This window comes from Chiloscyllium plagiosum, chromosome 33 (genome assembly GCF_004010195.1).
Source record: "Chiloscyllium plagiosum isolate BGI_BamShark_2017 chromosome 33, ASM401019v2, whole genome shotgun sequence".
NCBI classification, from domain to species: Eukaryota; Metazoa; Chordata; class Chondrichthyes; order Orectolobiformes; family Hemiscylliidae; genus Chiloscyllium; species Chiloscyllium plagiosum.
Window position 1 is genome coordinate 40,026,330 of NC_057742.1, and position 22,069 is coordinate 40,048,398.

At 45.3% G+C, this 22,069-nt stretch overlaps 1 protein-coding gene across 5 annotated transcripts in view; it reads left to right on the forward strand.

Moving 5' to 3' along the window:
* kansl1b (KAT8 regulatory NSL complex subunit 1b) overlaps nt 1-22,069 on the forward strand; it is a 292,755-nt gene that overhangs the window by 49,890 nt on the left and 220,796 nt on the right. For 3 of the 5 annotated variants that reach the window (XM_043675342.1, XM_043675346.1, XM_043675347.1), the window contains exon 1: nt 17,546-17,851. The exons of the other annotated variants lie outside the window; for them this stretch is intronic. The gene's annotated coding sequence lies outside the window, so the exon portion shown is untranslated. Of the gene's footprint in view, nt 1-17,545; nt 17,852-22,069 lie in introns of those variants that run through there. 5 annotated transcript variants of the gene reach the window in all.

The window sequence follows — 22,069 nt, forward strand, 5'->3', positions numbered from 1 at the left end:
TAATGTGGCATCGCTTGTAGGCCTGTCTACATACTCTGTCAGAAAACTTTCCTGCACACATTGGACAAAAACTGACCCATCTAAAGTACTTGAACTACAGTATTCCCAGTCAATATTTGGGAAGTTAAAGTCCCCCATAACAACTACCCTGTCACTCTCGCTCCTATCGAGAATCATCTTTGCTATCCTTTACTCAACATCTCTGGAGCTATTCAGAGGCTGAAAGAAAACTCCCAACAGGGGATCTCTCTTTTCCTTTTTCTTATTTCAGCCCATACTACCTCAGTCAACGAGTCCTCAAACATACTTTGTCACCGTAATACTGTCCTTGACTAACAGTGCCACACCCCATCTGTTTTACTATCTTTTCTGTTGTAATTCAAACATCTAAATCCTAGAATCCGCAATAACCATTCTTGTCAACATCTCTGAAATGGCCACAACATTGAAATCCCAGGTACCAACTCATGCTGCAAGTTCACCCACCTTATTCCGGACCAAGAGGTGAGAGACGAGTACAGCCCTTGACATCAAGGCTGCATTTGACTGAGTTTGGCATCAAGGAGCCCTAGAACAACTGGAATCAGTGGTATCAGTGGGCAGACGTTCTGGTGATTGAAGTCATACCTGGCACCGAGGAAGATGGTCATGCTTGTTAGAGGTCAGCTCTCGGACCTCCCAGTCACTGCCCATTGTATTTCCCCTTCCCACTCCCTTTCCGACATGACCATCCTTGGCTTCCTCCATTTCCACAACGAACCACACCACAAGTTGGAAGAACACCTCATCTTCTGCCTGGACAGCCTGCAGCCTGGAGAACTCAATACTGAGTTCTCCAAAATCAAATAACCAACCTTCCCTTCCTAGCTCCTCCCCCTCCCTTCCACTGCTCCTGGCCACCAATCGGATTCATTCGACCTATTGACCTACCAAGTCGTACTGTCTATCTGTCTTCACCTATCCCCATTTCACCACTCTGCCCCTGCCATCCCCTTTATCTGCAGCTCCCCCTACACCCACCCTCCCAGTCCTGAAGAAGGGTTAAACCCGAAACGTCGACTTCTCCACCTTCTGATGCCTGATTTGCTGTGTTCTTCCAGCCTCCTGCCTGTCTGTTTTGGATTCCAGCACCTGCATTTCGGTAATAATCTGTCTCCCTATTTTTGCCACCAAAGTGGATAACTTCACATTTATCCACTTTATATTGCATTTGCCAGGAAAATAAAGAAAAAAAATACCCATCCCAAGACACATTCTGAAGATCTTTCCTTGAACGATCAGAAATATTCATTAGTCTTACTCACCAGTCAGCTTCTTCCCCTGTATTCATGTCATGTTGTGATTTGTGACATCACTACACAACTTGTACCATTTCAGGGAGGCCTCTCAATTCACACTTGCTATCCTCTTCTACTTACTGTTCTGCTCTGGAGAATTTACTGCTTGCAGTAAACCCTAGTTAAAACACTTCTGTCTTTCTTTGCACCGAATTTCCTCTTTCACCTAAATTTCCAACAGTAGTCATAACTCACTCATCATTCATTCTACTCTGCTGCAGTCCCACAATGACTGTGCTCTTTACTTTTTTTTAAATTCATCCATGCGATGAGGGCATTGCTGGCTAGGCTGCATTTATTGCCAATTCTTAATTGCCCAGAGGGCAGTGAGGAGTCAACCACGTTGCTGTGGCTCTGGAGTTACATGTAGACCAGACCAGGTAATGAATACATATTCCTTTCTGAAGGACATTAAGTGAACCAGGTGGGTTTTTCCAACAGTTGACAATGGCTTCATAGTCATCAGTAGATTCTTTAATTCCAGATATTTATTGAATTTTCAGATATTTATTCCAACACGGGCCCCCTGAACATTACCTGGGTGTCTTGATTAACAGTCCAGAGATAATACCGTTTGGCTATTGCCTCACTATCGTTACTGACCGTGCAGATGGTGGAGGCAGAATATTGGAAATGATTGAATGGACTTGTAAAGTGTGGGAAAGACCACCTGGCCAAAGTGTGACCATGGAAGTGATGGAAGAAGAATGTTCTACTGATCTTGAAACTCATTGAGGTGGGCATGGAATGGGATAAAACTTTGCTGAGGACTGATTGTTCAAAGAACAGACCACATTCGTCTAATCTCTCCCCTTAACTTAACCCTGAAGTCCAGGTATCATTCTGGATGTCTTAGTTAGAGTTAGTTAGTGAGTAGACCTTTAAGTATAGGAGTTGGTATGTCCTGTTTAAGTTGAACATGATGTTGGTGAGGCCTTTTCTGGAGTACTCTGTATTATTAAATTGGAGAGGGGTCAGAAAAGATTTACCAGGATGATGCTGGGAATTGAGGTTTGAGTCATAAGGACAGTCTGGATAGTCTGGGACTTTTTCCATTGACGTGTAAGAGGTTGAGCATGACTTTTATAGAGGTTTATCAAATCATATGTGGTAAAGATGAGGTGAGTAGCAAGGGTTTTTTCCCCCAAGGTGGGGGAATTCAAAACAAGGGGGCATATATTTAAGGTGAGAGGAGAACATTTCAAAAATGACATGAGAGGCAACTTTTGTATATCAAGATCAGTCAGTGTGTGGACTGAACTGCCAGAGGAAGTGGTGGATGCAGGGACAGTTAGAACTTTTAAAAGACATTTGGGTCAGTACATGAAGTGGGAAGGTTTGGAGGGATTTGCGCGAAAAGCAGGCAAGTGGGACGGGTGGGTTTGGCAACATGCTTGGCATGGACTGGTTGTTAACTGTTAACTCTGTTTCTCTTGCAACAAGTGTGCTGTCTGAGTATTTGTAGCTCTTTCTTGGTTTTGTTTCAGATCTCCAGCAATCCACAGTATTTTGCTTCTGGCTTTGTGCTGAAATTTCTTGAAATATGTATGGCACAGCTTTTTAAATCAACCTGTAGATGGTCCTCAAAGGGACGGTGCAGTGCTGAACTAAAATCTGAGGATCATAGCCTGACAGGTGTTCGATGTGACAGTGGGGGAGCATTGTAGTGATAGCAAATACAGCACAATATGTTTTAAGTTTGTCTTGGAAATGAAGAAAGATGGCTTGCAAAAAACTGATGTTGGATTGAGTAGGGCAGATTTTATCAAAGTAAGGCTGGGTCTGGGCCAAATAGACAAGGGACAGCCACTTAGAGTCAAAGAGTCATGGAGATAGACAGCATGGAAACAGACCCTTTGGTCCAACTCATCCATGCCGACCAGATATCCCAATCTAATCTAGTCCCATTTGCCAGCACTTGGCCCATATCCCTGTAAACCCTTCCTATTCATATACCCATCCAGATGCCTTTTAAATGTTGCAATTGTACCAGTCTCCACCACTCGAGAGTGTGGTGCTCGAAAAGCACAGCAGGTCAGGCAGCATTCGAGGAGCAGGAGAATCAACGTTTCGGCCATAAGCCCTTCATCAGCAATGAGGCTTGTGGATTGGGGCTGAGAGATAAATGGGAGGGGGGGGTGGAGTGAGATTGGGGAGAGGTAGCTGGGAAAGCGGTAGGTGGATGAAGGTGAGGGAGAAGGTGATAGGTCAGAGGGGGCAGTGATGGACCGGTCCAGAGGACGGTGCTGAGTTGGAGGCTTGGGACTGGGATAATGTTCGGGGGAGGGGAAATGAGGAAGCTGTTGAAGTCCACATTTATCCCGTGTGGTTGCAGGGTTCCAAGGCGGAATATGAGACGTTCCTCCTCCAGGCGTCGGGTGGTAACAGTTTGGTGGGGGAGGAGGCCCAGGACCTGCATGTCCTTGATGGCATGGGAGGGGAGTGTTCAGCCATGGTACGGTGAGGTTGGTGGGTGTGGGTGTCCAGGGATATTCTCTAAAACGATCTGCAAGATCTGTCTCTCTGATGTAGGGGATGGATGCAATGGATGCAGTAGATGACTTTGGTAGAGGTGCTGGTAAATTTCTGATGGATGTGGAAGGATCCCTTGGGGCCTTGGACAGAGGTGAGGGGAGTGGTGTGGGCACAAGTTTTGCACTTCCTGCGATGGCAGGGAAAGGTGCCAGGAGTTGGGTGTGGGCAAGTGAGGGAGTCGCGGAGGGAATGATCTTTTGGGAACACTTATTGGGGTGGGGAGGGGAAATATATATCTGGTGGTGGGGTCCGTTTGGAGTTGGGGAAGTGGCAGAGGATGATGCGTTGTATGCACAGGTTGGTGGGGTGGAAGGTGAGGACCGGGGGATTCTGTTGTTGCGATTGGAGGGGGGGGGGGGTTCAAGGGCAGTGGTGTATGAAGTGGAGGAAATGCACTGGAGGGCATCGTCAATCACGTGGGAGGGGAACTTACACTTGTGGAAAGAAGGAGGCCATCTGAGGTGGAATTGGTCATCCTGGGAACAAATGCAGCGGAGGCAGAGGACTTGGGAATAAGGGATAGCATTTTTACAGGACGTAGGATGGGAGGAGGTGTGGTCTACGTAGCTGTGGGATTTGGTGGGCTTGTAATGTATGTCTGTGGTGAGTCGGTTGTCAGAGACGGTGATGGAGAGGTCCAGGAAGGAGAGGGAGGTTGCCGAGATGGTCCAAGTGAATTTGAGGTTGGGGTGGAAGGTGTTGGTAAAGTTGATGAACTGTTCAACCTCCTCGTGGGAGCACGGGGTGGTGCCGATACAGTCATCGATGTAGCGGAGGAACAGGTGGGGTTGGTACCAGTGTAACTGCGGAAGATGGACTGTTCCACATATCCAACAAACAGGCAGACATAGCTAGGTCCCGTGCGGGTGCCCATAGCTACCCCTTAGATTTGGAAGAAGTGGGAGGATTGGAAGGAGTTGTTGAGGTTGAGGACCAGTTCAGCCAAGCGGATGAGGGTGTCGGTGGAAGGGTACTGGTTGAGTGGCGTGAGAGGAAGAAACTCAGGGCTTGGAGATCTTCGTCGTGGCATATTGATGTGTACAGGGATTGGATGTCCACGGTGAAGATGAGGCGTTGGGGGCTGAGGAGACCAAAATTTTGGAGAAGGTAAAGGGCATGGGTGGTGTCACGAATGTAGGTGGAGAGTTTCTGGACGTAGAAGGACAGGATGGTGTTGAGGTAGGAAGAGATGAGTTTGGTGGGACAGGCGCAGGCTGAGGCAATGGGTTGATCGGGGCAGTCAGGTTTGTGACTATTCGGAAGGAGGTAGAATTGGCAGTGTGGGGTTCGCAGACAATTAAGTTGGAGGCTGTGGATGGGAGATGCCCTGAGGTGATGAGGTTGTAGATGGTCTGGGAGATGATTGTTTGGTGATGGGAGGTGAGGTCATGATCAAGGGGGCAGTAGGAGAGGTGTCTGTGAGTTGGCGCCTGGCTTTAGCAGCGTCGAGGTCAGTGCACTCCCTTGTCTGCAGTTTTGATGATGAGGTTGGGATTGTAGCAGAGGGAGTGGAGGGCTGTGCGTTGTGAGGGTGAGAGGTTGGAGTGGGTGAGGCAGTTGGATAGGTTGAGGTAGTCGATGTCACTTGACTGAACACTTCAACTCCCCCTCCCATTCCACAAAGGACATGCAGGTCCTGGGCCTCCTTCACCGCCAAACCGTTATCACCTGATGCCTGGAGGAGGAACACCTCATATTCCGCTTTGGAACCCTGCAACCACATGGAATAAATATGGATTTCAACAGCTTCCTCATTTCCCACCCCCCCACATTATCCCAGTCCCAAGCCTCCAACTCAGCACTGCCCTCCAGACCCGTCCATCACTGTCTCCTCTGACCTAACACCTTCTCCCTCACCTTCATCCACCTATCACTTTCCCAGCTTACCTAACCCCAACCTCACCCTCCTCCCATTTATCTCTCAGCATCACAAGCCTCATTCCTGATGAAGGACTTTTGCCAGAAATGTCGATTCTCCTGTTCCTGTGACGCTGCCTGACCTGCTGTGCTTACCTAGCACCACACTTTCAACTCTGATCTCCAGCATTTGTAGTCCGCACTTTCTCCTAGTTGTCTTCCACCACTTCCTGTGGCAGCTCATTCCATACACGACCACACTCTGCATGAAAAAGTCGCCTCTTCGGTCTTTTTTATATCTTTCCCCTCTCACCCTAAACCTATGCCCTCTAGCTCTGGACTCCCCGACCCCAGGGAAAAGACTTTGTCTATTTATCCTATCCATGCCCCTCCTGGTTTTATAAACCTCTACAAGGTCACCTGTCAGCCTCCGACACTCCAGGGAAAACAGCCCCAGCCTATTCAGCCTCTCCCTGTAGCTCAAATCCTCCAACCCTGGCAACATCCTTGTAAATATTTTTTGAACCCTTTCAAGTTTCACAACATCCTTCCGATAGGAGGGAAACCAGAATTGCACGCAATATTCCAAAATTGGCCTAACCAACATCCTGTACAGTTGCAACATGACCTCTCAACTCCTGTACTCAATACTCTGACCAGTAAAGGAAGCATATCAAATGCCTTCTTCACTATCCTATTTACCTGTGACTCTACTTTCAAGGAACTATGAACCTGCACTCCAAGGTCTCTGTTTCAGCAACACTCCCTCGAACCTTACCATTAAGTGTATAGGTCCTGCTCTGATTTGCCTTTTCAAAATGCAGCACCTCGAATTGAGGGTAAATCTGCAGCAGAACAGTGGATGGTCTTCAAAAAGAGAAGCTATAGGCTTAACATGTTGCCTTTCTAGTGAATTGTAGGAACAACAAGCCCAGAGAACCTTGGATATCGAGGAATGTGGCTACTGGATGAAAATGAAAAGAGATATATAAAAGATACAAAGGGAGCAGAAAAACAGAGGCTTCACAGGAGCTTAGAAGGTGTAGGGGGATCTCAAAAAACTAAATAAGAGAGTAAAGATAATTATGCAAAAGTGGTAGCAGGCAAGATAATTCCAAGGTATTCCACAAGTATATCAAGGGAAAGAGAATAACTCTGGAAAAGGGACTAAAGGGGCAATCTATACAGGCTCACTTCAGTTGTTGGTCAAGTGTTGGAAAAGGTCAGAAGAGATAGGATTTATAGCCATCTAGAAAAGAATAATCTGATCAGGGACAGTCAGCACGGTTTTGTGAATGGTAGGTCGTGCCTAATGAATCTTATTGACTTTTTTGACAGTGACCAAACAGGTAGATGAGAGTAAACTGGTTGATGTGGCGTATATGGATTTCAGCAAGGCATTCGATAAGGTTCCCCACAGTAGGCTATTATACAAAATGCGGAGGAAAGGGATTGTGGGAGACAGCAGTTTGGATCAGTAATTGGCTTGCTGAAAGAAAACAGAGGGTTGTAGTTGATGGAACATATTCATCTTGGTGTCCAGTTACTAGCGGCGTACCGCAAGGGTCGGTGTTTTGTCCACTGCCGTTCGTCATTTTTATAAATGACCTGGATGAGGGCTTAGAAGGGTGGGTTAGTCATTTGCGGATGACACTAAGATCGGTGGAGTTGTAGATAATGACGAAGGATGTAGTAGGTTGCAGAGAGAGACAGAGATAGGATGCAGAGCTGGGCCGAGAGGTGGCAAATGGAGTTTAATGTGGACAAGTGTGACGTGATACACTTTGGACGGAGTAAGATTTTTGGGAGTGCAGATGAGCAGAGAGATCTCAGTGTCCATGTACACAGATCCCTGAAAGTTGCCACCCAGATTGACAGGGCTGTTATGAAGGCATACAGTGTTTTGGCCTTTATTAATAGAGGGATTGAGTTCCAGAGGTTATACTGCAGCTGTACAAAACTCTGGTACGGCCACACTTGGAGTATTGTGTACAGTTCTGGTCACCGCATTATAAGAAGGATGTGGAAGCTTTGGAAAGGGTGCAGAGGAGATTTACGAGGATGTTGCCTGGTATGGAAGGGATGTCTTATGAGGAAAAGCTGAGGGCCTTGAAGCAATTCTCGTTAGAGAGAAGGAGGTTGAGAGGTGACTTAATAGAGACATAGAAGATAATGAGAGGGTTAGATAGGGTGGACAGGGAGAGCCTTTTTCCAAGTATGGGAATGGCAATCACGAGGGGACACAACTTTAAAGTGAGGGGAGATAGGTATAAGACAGATGTTAGAGGTAGTTTCTTTACTCAGAGAGTAATGAGGGTATGGAATGCTTTGCCTACAACGGTAGTAGATTCGCCAAGTTTAAGTGCATTTAAGTCGTCATTGGACAGGCATATGGGTGGACATGGAATAGTGTAGGTGGGATGGGCGGTGCAACATTGAGGGCCGAAGGGCCTGTACTGCACTGTAATGTTCTCTGTTCTATGCTGAAGGACATTGGTAGAATGCTAAATAAGTACTTTACATTTGCTTTCACTTGGAAGAAGGAGAATGCAAGTAAGGAATTTGACCAGATTTATCAAAAATGAGGTATTGGAGGCTTTACTGGGGTTGAAATTCAACAATTCCTTAGGTTCAGATGAGTTCTATCCCAGGTTGCTGTCAGAAACGAGAAGAAATAACAGGCACTCTGACAAACTTGCATTGTTTTCACTAGAGCATCGGAAGCTGAGGGCCAACCTGATAGATGTATATAAAATTATGAGAGGCATGGATACAGTGGATAATGTGCCTCGTTCCCAGAATGCAAATGTCAAATACTTAGAGACATAGTTTTAAGGTGAGAGTGGGAAAGTTTCATGGAGATGTGCAAGGGAAAGCTTTTTTACACAAAGGTGCCTGGTAAGCACTGCTAGGGGAGATGGTAGAAGCAGGTGTGATAGCAAAGTTGAAGAGGCATTTTGACAAACATATGAACAGGCAGAGAATACTGACCACATGCAGACAGATGAGATTAGTTTAGAATATCCTCATTGTCAGCAGAGAGATGGTGGGCCAAAGGGCCTATTTCTGTGCTATACCGTTGAATATTCCATGTATTTCCCCTGTGACAGATGTAAAGCTAACTGGCCTGCAGTGTTCTGTTTTTGGTCTCCCTCCTGTTTTGAATAAAGGCATTACATTTGCTGAGATTGACATGAATGGAACCATATCTGTAGCAAGGAAGGTTTGGAAAATTAAAACCAATGCACTAACTGTGTCATGAGCCAGTTCTTTTAAGAATTTAGGAAAAGTTCCTGCAGTACCAGCCACTTGTAAGCCCTGGCTCCAACTGTTTACTCAGTACCACTTCTCTGATGATTCTGATTTTCCTGACCTTCTCCCACACTTCCAATTCCTGATCGATCTCTGCTTCTGGAATGTTATTTGTACCCTCAGTAGTGGAGACAGATGGAAACATATCTGTTCAGCTAATTCCTCAGTTGAAGCAGTTGTGTCATGAGGAAAGATTAACCAGATTGGGCCTGTACTCAGTGAATTTTTGAAGAATGAGAAGCGATTTTATTGAATCATGTAAGATATTGGGGGAATTTGGGGGAATGATACTTGCTGCGAGGATGTTTCTGTGGTGGGGGAGTCCAGAATTTCAGCATTGGTGAAAGGAGGCTCGGAAGGGCAAAGCTTGCACCCATCAGGACGGGGATGTAAGGACCAAACTGAGAAGGGCAACAACAATTGAGACAGAATAAGAAGTCAATGCTGATTTGTTTCCCTTCCTAATATCTTTGTTACTATGAAAAGCATGTCTTTCATGGGATCACCACCACTCTGTTCAATGCATGCGTCAAATATAAAGTTCACATATAAACATGTGAATTCACAACTGCACCAATGAATTTCTACACACAGCTTAATAAGCATCATCCTGTGCTTAACTTTACTATTGAAATGGAAAAATCAAACAAGTTCCTCCTCTGGATGTGATTGTTCAGAAATCTGCTAGTTGCTTCTTGACTACTGCCAGTGCAATCTTACATTTGATGCATGTGTTGGAATTTGTGCAATCCTTGTGCTGCATGATCAGACTTCTTAGCAATCTTCTGAATAGAATTGTAGTCACCTGCTCAACATGTGAATTTGAAGTTGAGATAGGATGTGACAGGACTAGCCTCTTGCTGCATACATTTCATGGAATTGTATGAAAGGGCCTAAGGCTGCATTTTTGGTTCTGAAATATGACAAATCAATTTCAATTGACCTGAAAGGTGGCAGTTTGTTGAAGTTTGAATAACAAGTGAAGTTAGCTCTTTCAAACAATGAATAATGCAAATTAATGCTCATATGATGCCAGGTTTATTGGCTGTCTGTCCCAAAAAGTGATGGAAAAATCAAAATGTTCCTTTTCTAGACGTGATTGCTGAGCTATCTGACAATAGTTTATCTACTACTTTCAACTGTAATCATTATTTAATATGTGTTGGAATTTGTTCATTGTATGTGCCAAATGATCAAACTTCTTTCAACTTCGATGTTGTGGCCTTTTCGGAGAGAGAGCAGGGACAGTATTGGTTGTTGCAGGTTCCGGAATTTAGATATATCAGTAAGAACAGAGAAGATGGTGAAAGGGAGGAGGTGTGGCATTGTTAGTCAAGGACAGTATTACGGTAGCAGAAAGGATGTTTGTGGACTCATGTACTGAGGTAGTATAGGCTGAGATTAGAATCAGGAAAGGAGAGGTCACCCTGTTGGGAGTTTTCTATCGACCTCTGAATAGTTCCAGAGATGTAGAAGAAATGATAACAAAGATAATTCTGGAGTAACAGGGTAATTGTTATAAGGGACTTCAACATCCCAGATATTATTTGGAAATACTGTAGTTCAAGTACTTAGGATGGGTTAGTTTTTGTGCAATGTGTGCAAATGGTTTCCTGACACACAATGTAGACAAGCCAACAGGGGGCGATTTGGTATCCAAATTTGGATTTGGTACTGGGTAATGAAACTGGCCAATTGTTAGATGTGGAGGTAGGTGAGCACTTTGGCGATAGTGACCACAGTTTGGTTATTTTTACTTTAGCAATTGAAAGGGATAGGTATATAACGCAGGGCAAGAGTTATTGCTGGGGGAAAGGCAATTATGATGCAATTAGGCAAGATTTGGGCTGCGTAGGATGGGAAAGGAAACTGTAGAGGATGGACACAATTGAAATTTGGAGCTTATTCAAGGAACAGCTACTGTGTGTCCTTGATATGTATGTACCTGTCAGGCAGGGAGGAAGTAGTCGAGTAAGGAAACCGTGGTTTACTAAAGAAATTGAATCTCTTGACAAGAAGAAGACTTCTGTTCGGATGAGATGTGAAGGCTCAGTTAGGGCGCTTGAGAGTTACAAGTTAGCTAGGAAAGGTCTAAAGAGAGAGCTATGAAGAACCAGGAGGGGACATGAGAAGTCATTGGATCAGGGAAAAGCCTAAATCTTTCTATAGGTATATCAGGAACAAAAGAATGACTAGAGAAAGGCAAGGGCGATTCAAGGATAGTAGTGGGAGGTTGTGCGGAATCCGAGGAGATGGAGGAAGCGCTAAATGAATATTTTTTGTCAGTATTCACACTGGAAAAGACAATGTTGTCGAGGAGAATACTGAGATACAGACTACTAGATTAGATGGGATTGACATTCGTAGGAAGAGGTGTTAGCAATTCCAGGATGTGTAAAAACAGTTAAGTCCCCTTGGCCGGATGGGATTTATATATATAATATAAGATTAGATTAGATTACTTACAGGGTGGAAACAGGCCCTTCGGCCCAACAAGTCCACACTGACCCGCCGAAGCGCAACCCACCCATACCCCTACATTTACCCCTTTAACCTAACACTATGGGCAATTTAGCGTGGCCAATTCACCTGGCCCTGCACATCTTTGGACTGTGGGAGGAAACCGGAGCACCCGGAGGAAACCCACGCAGACACGGGGAGAACGTGCAAACTCCACACAGTCAGTCGCCTGAGTCGGGAATTGAACCCGGGTCTCTGGCGCTGTGAGGCAGCAGTGCTAACCACTGTGCCACCGTGCCGCCCACTGAGGGTGAGGGTTTTCTGGGAAGCCAAGGAGGAGATTGCAGAGCCTTTGGCTTTCATCTTTATGTTGTCATTGTCCACAGGAATAGTGCCAGAAGACTGGAGCATAGCAATTATTGTTAGCTTTTTAAAGAAGGGGAGTAGAGACAACCCTGTTAATTATAAACCAGTGAGCCTTACTTCGGTTGTGGCTAAAGTGTTAGAAACGTTTGTAAGAGATAGGAATGGAGGGAGGAATAAGTTGATTAGGGATGGTCAACACGGTTTTGTGAAGGGTAGGTCGTGCCTGACAAACCTTATTGAATTCTTTGAGATGGTCACCAAACAGATGGATGAGGGTAAAGCAGTTGTTGTGTATATGGATTTCAGTACGGTGTTTGATAAGGTTCCTCACGGTAGGCTATTGCACAAAATACGGAGGCATGAGATTGAAGGTGATTTTGCAGTTTAGATCAGAAACTGGCTAGCTGAAAAAATATAGGATGGTGGTTTATGGGAAATGTTCATCCTGGAGTTCAGCTACAAGTGGTGTCCTGCAAGGATCTGTTTTTGGGCCAGTGCTGTTTAACATTTTTTTCAGTGACCTAGGAGAGGGCATAGAAGGATGGGTTAGTAAGTTTGCGGATGACACGAAGGTCAGTGGAGTTGTGGATAGTGACGAAGCATGTTGTAGGTTACAGAGGGACATAGATATGCTGCAGAGCAACAGGAATAAAGAGTATTGGGCTAATGTTAAGATTCTTGGTAGTGTCGAAGAGCAAGAGAGATCTTGATGTCCATGTACATAGATCCCTCAAAGTTGCCATCCAAGTTGAGAGGGCTGTTAAGGCGGCACAGAGTGTGTTAGCTCTTATGGGTGGGGGATTGAGTTTCGGAGACACAAGGTCATGCTGCTACTGGACAAAACTCTGCGGCCGTACTAGGAATATTGTGTACAGTTCTGGTTACTGCATTACAGGAAGGATGTGGAAGCATTGGAAAGGGTTCAGAGGGGATATACGAGGATGTTGCCTGGTATGGAGGGAAGGTCTTATGAGGAAAGGCTGAGGGACTTGAGGCTGTTTTTGTTGGAGAGAAGAAGGTTGAGAGGTGTCTAAATTGAGACATACAGGATAATCAGAGAGTTTGATAGGGTGGACAATGAGAGCCTTTTTCCTCAGATGGTGATGGCTCGCATGAGGGGACATAGCGATAAATTGAAGGCTGATCGATATAGGACAGATGTCAGAGTTAGTTTGTTCACTCAGAGTAGTAGTTTACTCAGAGGAACAGACTGCCTGCAACAGTAGCAGACTTGCCAAGTTTAAGGGCATTTAAATGGTCTTTGGATAAACATATGGATGATAATGGAATAGTGTAGGTTAGATGAGCTTCAGATTGGTTCCACAGGTCGGCGCAAGATCGAGGGTCAAATGGCCTATACTGCGCTGTAATGTTCTATGTTCTCTGACTGTCCACAACAGACATTGTGGTGACCATTTTCAACTGTTTGTTGCTTGAAAATCCCAAAACAAAGTAACCAATATGTGACTCTCCTATCCGAAGGCATTTAATAAGTAATTTTCACTATGCTAAGAATTATACTGGAAACCAATTTAAGATTTGCCATCAGGATCAGTTTTGACACATGCTTTCTGCAACATGTTTTTTCATTCAGGACCCTGTCCTTTGAGGTAAAAGGATTTTGACCATACATTGCATTTTATTTTCTAATGAGGAAGGTGTTAAGGAGACAGAAATATCCACTGCATTCCCCATGGCGACATCCTGACCAATCATTTTCTTCCAGGCTAGTCTGGTTTAAATCAGCAGAGTAGGTTCAGTTAACATTTCCGCTGCATTTCTGTCTCAACCATGATTTAACCAATCAGCACCCTATTCCTATCCGATATAATTTGATGTTTTTTCTTCTGCATTTTGGTTTCTTGCATTCCAGTCCTGATGAATGCTTGGTAGAGAATTTAAATGTTGAGTCTCTTTTTAGTCTTGTCGATGTTCTGCACTAACAAGAAATTGTTTGCATTTAGAAGCTAATGGGTAGGGTTTCAAGATAAATTTAAGATAGAGATGAAGGTGCATTTCCTGTCTGAGGGTTAATTTATAAATACTCTTCTGCACTGAGTGGAGGAAACTGTTATTGAAAGAAAAATGGAAATTGCTGGAGAAACACAACAAGACTGGCAGTATTTGTGGAGAGAAAGCAGAGTTAATGTTTTGGATCTAGTGATCCTCCTTCAGAACTGATTGTAGCTGGGAAATGATTGGTATAAGTTGGTTGAAGTTGGCTGAAGGGAGGAAGGGGGAGTTAACAATAGGTGGAAATGGAGACTGGAAAATGTGGTTGTGAAACATATCAGCCATGATTGAATGGTCAATCAAACCAGACAGTGGAATGGTCTAATTCTGCTCCTATATCCTCTGATCTTATGGAGACAAGAGGGAGAGAGAACAGCCTTTAGGTAGATAAAAGAATGGGTAATGATGAATCTGGAAGAATCAATAGTTGCTCATGGGGGCCATTTGTAACTGACAATGCATTAGTTTTTCGAGCAGCCTACCTGATGACCAGGTCTGGTTTATTGCGATTCAAGGGAAGATGTGGAAGAAGATGCTCAAGATGCTAAAATGTTTGAACTAAATATTGAGTCCTGAAGGCTGCGAGGTGCCCAAGCAGTAAATGAGACATTGCGCTGAGCTTTGCTGGAATACTGCAGCAAGCCTGAGACAGAAATTGAAATGGGAGGCAACCAGAAACTCAGGGTCATTTTTACATAGAGAGTGCAGGTGTTCTGCAAAATGGCCGGCTCGTCTGCACTTCATCTCCCCAGTACAGAGGAAACCACAATGTGAACAGCGAAAACAGTTGTCGAGATTGGGTGAAGTGCAGGTCAATTACTGTTTTTCCTCTGTGTGTCTGGGGCTATTGATTATCAGGAAGGAGGAAATAAATGGGCAGGTGTTACATCTTGTGTGATTGCATGGGAAAGTTCTGTGCAGTTGTGGGGAGGCATTGGGAGAGGAGAACGATTGGTCCAAAGTGCCTTGGAGGGAACGGTCCCTGGGGAAGGCTGACCAGGGAGAAGATATGTCTTGTGGTGGCATCCCGTGGAGGTGGTGGAAATGGAAGCTTATGATCCTTCAGATGTTGATACTGTTCGGAAGGGAAGTGAGAACCAGGGGGACCTTGCAACTGTTGTGGGAGGGAAGAGAGAGGGTGAGGGCAGAAGTGTGGGAAATGGGTTGGACACAGCTAAGGATCCTGTTAACCTCAGTGAGACAGAAGTGGGCATTTTGGAGAGGGAGCATGGTGGCTCAGTGGTTAGCACTGCTGCCTCACAGAAGCAGGGACCCAGGTTCAATTCATGCCTCAGGCGACTGTGTGGCCCGAAACGTCGAATCTCCTGTTCCCTGGATGCTGCCTGACCTGCTGTGCTGTTCCAGCAATAAAGTTTCAATTTTGGAGAGGGAGCATGGTGGCTCAGTGGTTAGCACTGCTACCTCACAGAAGCAGGGACCCAGGTTCAATTCATGCCTCAGGCGACTGTGTGAAGTTTGCACTTTCTCCCTGTGTCTGCGTGGGTATCCACCGGGTGCTCCCATTTCCTCCCACAATCCAAAGATGTGCAGGCCAGGTGAATTGGTCATGCTAAATTGCCCATAGTGTTCGGTGCATTTGTCAGGGGTAAGTGTAGGGTGGGGTTCTGGGTCTGGGTGGATTACTCTTCTGAGGATCAGTGTGGACTTGTTGGGCCAAATGGCCTGTTTCCATATTCTGGAATCTAATCTGTGAAGGCCTCTTGTGGAATCTGGCATGATCAGAACAGATGCGACAGAGATAGAGGATCTGGGAAATTGGAATGGAGTCTGTACAGGAAGTGAGTTGAGGTCATACAGTCCAGGTAACAGTGGGAGTCAGTGGGTTTGTAGTTGATATTGGTCGCCAACTTACTCCCAGAAATGGATGTTCGGGAAGGTGAGGGAGAAGTCAGAGGTGGATCAGGTGAAGATAAAAGCAGGTTGGAAGTTGGAAACGAAATTGATAATTTTTTCAATTCAGAATGAGATAGGGAAACAACACCAATTACATTATTGATTTAGCAGAGAAATAGTTGTGAGGATGGACTCAAGTAGGACTGGAACAGGAAATGTTCCCCATTTCTGACAGTTGTAGACATAACCGGGGCCTATGGAGGTACCCCTGACCACAACTTTGATCTGTAAAAGGTGAGAGGCATTAAATGAGAAGTCGTTGTCCAAAATGAGGATGCACCTGGCCAGTAGAGGACAGTGGTGGTGGATAAAGACGATCCAGGCCTTATTTTCAGGAAGAGGCGGAGAGCCCTGAGACTATCCTGATCGGGGGGAGGCGGTAAACATGTATTTGGATTGTACATCCATGGCGAAAAGGAGATGGCTGGAGACCACGAACTGCATCAGAAGAATTGCAGACGTAAGTGGGAAGGGACTGAAATTGAATATGTTCCATGGTGAGTGAGATAAATTCTGGATTCAAAAGCGGGTCAACTCGCCGAGAGCAGGCACAAAAGTGGAGTTAATGTCACAGTCGACCATGATGTTAAGTAACTGAGAGAAAGTAAGGACTGCAGACGCTGGAGATAAGAAGTGTGGTGCTGGAAAAGCACAGCAGGTCAGGCAACATCTGAGGAGCAGGAGAGTTGACATTTCAGGCAAAAGCCCTTAATCAGTAATGATTTTAGTGACTCAGGGATCAGTTTGATAAATAGGCAAGGTTTCATAGAATCCCAACAGTGTGGCAATAGCCCAACAAGTCCCTTCTGACATGCCAAAGGATAACCCACCCAGACCCATTACCCTACCCTACTACTCTACATTTGCCCCTAATTAATGACTACACATCCATGAATACTATGGACAACTTAGCATTGCCAATTCACCTAACATGCACATCTTTGGATTGTGGGAAGAAACCAGAGGAAATCCACACAGATAGGGGAGCATGTGCCCACACAGTCACTGGAGGCTGGAATGGAATGGAGGTCCCTGGCGCTGTGAGGCAGCAGCACCACCATATGCTGCCCAGGTTTGGTGGAGGCGGTTGGAATATAGAACACAGGCAAGTAGGAATAGTTTCGTTTGGGAGCAAAGCTGGCGTGGACTGGTTGGACCGAAAGGTTTGTCTCCGTGCTGCAAGACTCTGATCGAATGGCCCACTATCTCGTTTCTTTATGATTGGAAGATTTACGTGTTCACTTCTGTGCAAGCTCTCCGTGTGTAACTTGATTTTATTTACAAATTAGATGGCAGGCTGAAATAATCAGGAGGGCGGTGAGCGTGTGCATACAGCATCTGTCACAGTCTGTAGCTTTGTTGCACTGGGATTGTTATTCACATGCGGCTGCTGCATTTCCGTGTTCTGAGTTTGTTGCAATGTTATTTCCTGCAAAGTGTCTGACCAGAATGGCGCCATCCTGCTCCTCAGCCAATGGCCAGCCTGCTCGGCCGTGGGGGTGGACGACGCAGCTTAGTGAACGGGGCAGTGCCGAGACGTCTGGGAACTGCAGTTTAGAGTCGGGGTGGGAATGGAATTGCGGCTGCGTAGTGAGGGAGAAAAGGCGCGCTGTCGCTTGTCGAACTACAAGCCCCAACGGGCGCAGTGCGGTAGCGGGCTGGGCGCCTGCGTACTCTATTGCCCCATAGCGGCCGGGCAGAGTTAGTGCAACGCCGCCGCGACTCTCGCTGCATTGTTATCGGGGGAAAGGCTGCACCCTGTCAGCCAGCAGTGCCAGGCCCGGCCGCCATCTTACTGCGCTCTTGTTGCTCCGAAAAAGAAACGACTGTCCGACTTTAGCGGGTCGAATCCGCCTGTTGTCGCTTCCCTTTTGTTTTTTTTCTTGCGGGCGGATAAGTTGGAGTAACCGCCGGTGGAGCCGATCTAAGGGTTGGCTGGAGCGGGGCTCCGCCTTTGCCCGTGTGCGTGTTGGCGGACATACAGACGGACGGAGTGTGTCTGAAGCGGTGGCTGCTTCGGCCGAGGCCGGGGCCCGGCTCGGGCTCCCTCACGTGCGGTGAGTGCTTTGTTTAATCAGAGGCCGCGGGCGATCGTTCGATCGGGGAGCAAGGGCCCCGGCCTCACGTGGCGCCTGCTTTGTGCGCGGGGGCCCTGGTGGCGCCGGGACCGCTCCCCTCCCCCGCCCTCCGTGGCGCAGTTGGTGTGGCGGAGCCGGGGCCCAACGGGCTTTGAAGCTTCTAGAAGGCGAGCCCAGCCCGCGGCCATCAGCTCATTGTTGCAGCCGGTTACATCATCCAGATTCCCGGGCACGTGATGGTCGAGCACCCCATATCTCCTTTCAAGCAGGTTTGTGATCTCCGATTCTATCTACTGTCCATCCCAGTCCCCACGACCCAAGTTGAGTTTGTGGTCATATGTAAGGCAGATGAAATATAATATAAGGTTATCCACTTTGGTAGCAAAAACAGGAAGGAGGGTTATTGGCTGAATGGTTGTAGTTTGGGAAAGGGGCAATGCAACAACACTTTGATATCATTGTACAAGTTGCCAAAAGTTAAGCATGGTGAAGAAGGCAAATAGCATGTTGGCCATTATAGCAAGAGGATTTGAGTGTAAGCAGTCGGGATGTCTTGTTGCAATTGTACATGGCTCCTGATAGGACCACACCTGAAGTATAATGTGCAGTTTTGGTGTCCTTGTGGGAGGATGTTATGGAGAAGAATGGAAGGCTACAAAGGTTTACTAGACTGGTTCCTGCTGGGACAGCAGCGCTGATGTGACAAGACTTGATTGGTTAGGACTATATTAATTGGAATTTGGAAGAATTGGTAGGCAGGGGTGATTTTGACCAAAGTTGTATAATATTCTAATAGGATTAGGTTGAGACCACTTTCCGAGTTTACCCTATGACCAGGAACACAATTTACAGATGCAGGGTCAGCCATTTAGAACTGAGGATGGAAGAAATTTTCTCACCCAGGGTCAGAGAGATGTACAGCTTTGCCCAACACATCCATGCTGATCAGACATCCCATTTGCCAGCAGTTGGCACATAACCCTCTTCAACCCTCCTTATTCATATATCCATTCAGATGCATTTTAAATGTAATTGTACCCTTCTTCACCAGTTTCACTGGCAGTTTTTTACATACACGCACCGCCTTCTGTGTGAAAAAGTTGCCCCTTAGGTCCTTTTTAAAACTTTGCCCTCTTCTTAAACCCATATCCTCCAGTTTTGGATTTGCCTGCCCTGGGTAAAAAGACCTTGGCTATTCACCTCATACATGTCCCTCAAGATTTTATAAATCTCTATAAGGTCATCTCTGCCACTCCAGAGAAATAGCCCCAGCCTATTCAGCACCTCCCTATTGCATAAACCCTCCAACCCTGACAACAACTTTGTAAATCTTTTCTGAACCCTTTCACGTACAGCAGGTCAGGGAGCATCCGAGGAGCAGGAAAATTGTTTCGGGCATGTCCTGTATCGCAACAACGTGACCTCCCAACTCATTAACTCAATGCGCTTATCAATAAAGGCAAGCAAACCAAACAGCACCCTCACTACCCTGTTTATCTGCAACTCCACTTGCAATGAACTACACACCTGCACCTCGAGGCCTCTCTTTTCAGCAACACTCCAGTAAATGTGCCCTGATTTACGTTAGAACAATGCAGCTCCTCACATTCATCTAAACTAAATTCCATCTGCCATTCCTTGGCTCATTTGCCCATCTGATCAAGTTCCATTGTACTCTGAGATAACCCTCTTCGCTGTCTGCTACGTTCCCAGGTTTGGTTTCATCTGCAAACTTATTAACCACATTCCTATGTCCACATCCAAATAATTTACATAAATAACAAAAAGCAGAGCAGGAGCCTGTGGAGCTAGTGGGTGGCATAGTGGCACAATGGTTAGCACTGCTGCCTCACAGCGCCAGAGACCCGGGTTCAAATCCCTCCTCAGGCGACTCTCTGTGTGGAGTTTGCACATTCTCCCCGTGTCTGTGTGGGTTTCCTCCCACAGTCCAAAAATGTGCAGGTTAGGTGAATTGGCCATGCTAAATTGCCCGTGGTGTTAGGGGAATGGGTCTGGGTGGGTTGCGCTTAGGCGGGTCGGTGTGGACTTGTTGGGCCGAAGGGCCTGTTTCCACATTGTAAGTAATCTAATCTAATTTTCTGCACAAAGTGACTGTGATTAAAATATTGAATGTTTTTTCAAGGAGTCAGATGTTCTTAAGGCTAATGTGAAGAAAGAGGGAAGGGAGAATTGAGTTGCAAGATCAACCGTGATGATCTTAAATGACAGAATAGGTTAAAGCAGCCTATTCCTATTTTCTACATCTGTGTCTTCCACCTCCCATTTATGAATCATCTCTGTCTGATGTATTTTCCTGTCCCCTCCTGATAGGACAAATCCTAGAGATCTGAAAGTGTAAGTTCTCTGTGATCTGATGACAGCTTGCTATGACTTTGTGAACTTTTTTTTCTGTTTCCTTTGTTGCTGTATACCCACAAAGGAATTCCCCAATAATTTGTCCCCATATCTGGTCCCTGTGTGCTTTTTACAAATAAAAGCAAAGTACTGGAGACATTGGAAGTCTGAAACAGGTACAATGCTGGAGAAACTCAGTGGAACTTCGGGCATCTGTTGGAAGAGAAACAGTGACATTTTAAATCCAGTGACTTCAGAAGAGTCATATTGAACTCAATCTGTTAGTTTGGTAATCTCCACAGATGCTGCTTAGTTTATCCAGAGTTCTGTGTTTTGTGTTCGATGATTTGATAGAATGTGTCCTGCATAGGACGGTTCAGGATTTGACCATAATCTGGAACCAGAAAGGCCAGGACTGTGGTATCCTGCGGGCTGAAAATCTGGTGTTTTGCTCCTGTTTTTGGGTGACTTCAGACTGTTGCTTGGGAGAATTGAGACCTTGGCTTTACTTTCAAGCACTTTTCATTATATGCAGTATGATCAGGTTGAAAGTTTTGGAGCACATTATTTGTAGCTTGACTTCCTTGGGTTGATCGTTATTTTGAACAAATGTGTTTGTGATGTTGCTCAAAACTTTGTCCTTTTAGGCCTGAAGTTGGAAAACCTTGAAATGGACCTCTCAGTTTAAAAGGTCACCTCTTTTTGTTGATGTTGTTTGAAGGAATATTATCCTTTTCATTTCCTCATTAGTAATAGGGCTGCAAAGATATTCTGAAAAGATATTATGCAAAGATATTATGATTCCTGAAGAAGGGCTTATGCCCGAAACGTTGATTCTCCTGTTCCTTGGATGCTGCCTGACCAGCTGTGCTTGTCCAGCAACACATTTTCAGCTCTGATCTCCAGCATCTGCAGTCCTCACTTTCTCCTGCAAAGATATTCTCCAAACTAAGTCATTATGGATTACAGTCCACACTGTAACTAAGTGGGCCTCTGTGTGTTTACCAGTTGATATGATTCTCGAAAGTCTGCTGTTTAATTTATGGACAGATTGTCATTTTTTTTTCTTTCTTGTAAAATAGTACAAAACAGTGGGCTATAATGTGTCGAGTACACTTGGATAATCTTGTGAAATTGTTCCTCTTGCCAGTGACAAGAGCTCTTAACCACGAATATTTAACTGTTATGATATATAACTGGAAACATGTTTTTGGTTTAGCTTAAAATTATGGAATCTATTTGTGTTAGTGTTTTATTTGATTCTGGTAAACGTGGGATGTCAGTTTCATAGTCCCATCATTGGACTACTTGAAACGTTAATTTGGCTAAATTTTATAAAAAGCTGAGAATGTATGAGTCTGAGAGCAGGAATGTTTACATATTAGTGTTGGCAGACACTTGATGAACCAAATTTTAGTTATTTGTATATTTTTTAAGAAATAATTTCCGAGAAGGTGCGGTGTCAAAATATAACATTTTAATCATTGGGTCCTAGAGCCTGGAACTTAGTTGAGAATGAATGAGCAGTGAATTAGCAAATGGTTGAATTTTGTCTTGTGAAAGGCTTTATCTTTTTTATGCCAGCAATTCTAACAGTCTTAAAATGGGGAGTCCGGTCATTTATGTTGTATGGCAGAGTTTCCATTTCTGTTTTGCAACGCTGAGTGGTTGTAGTCAGTCCATTCGACCAAAAGACCAGAGAGAGACTATTTGACGAGATTGTGGCTGATCGATTGAATAAACTTCACATCAACTTTCCTCCCTCATTCCCATAATCCTGGATTACCTTACTGCTTCAAAATCTCTTTGTCTCAGCCTTGAATATACATAACAACCCAGCCT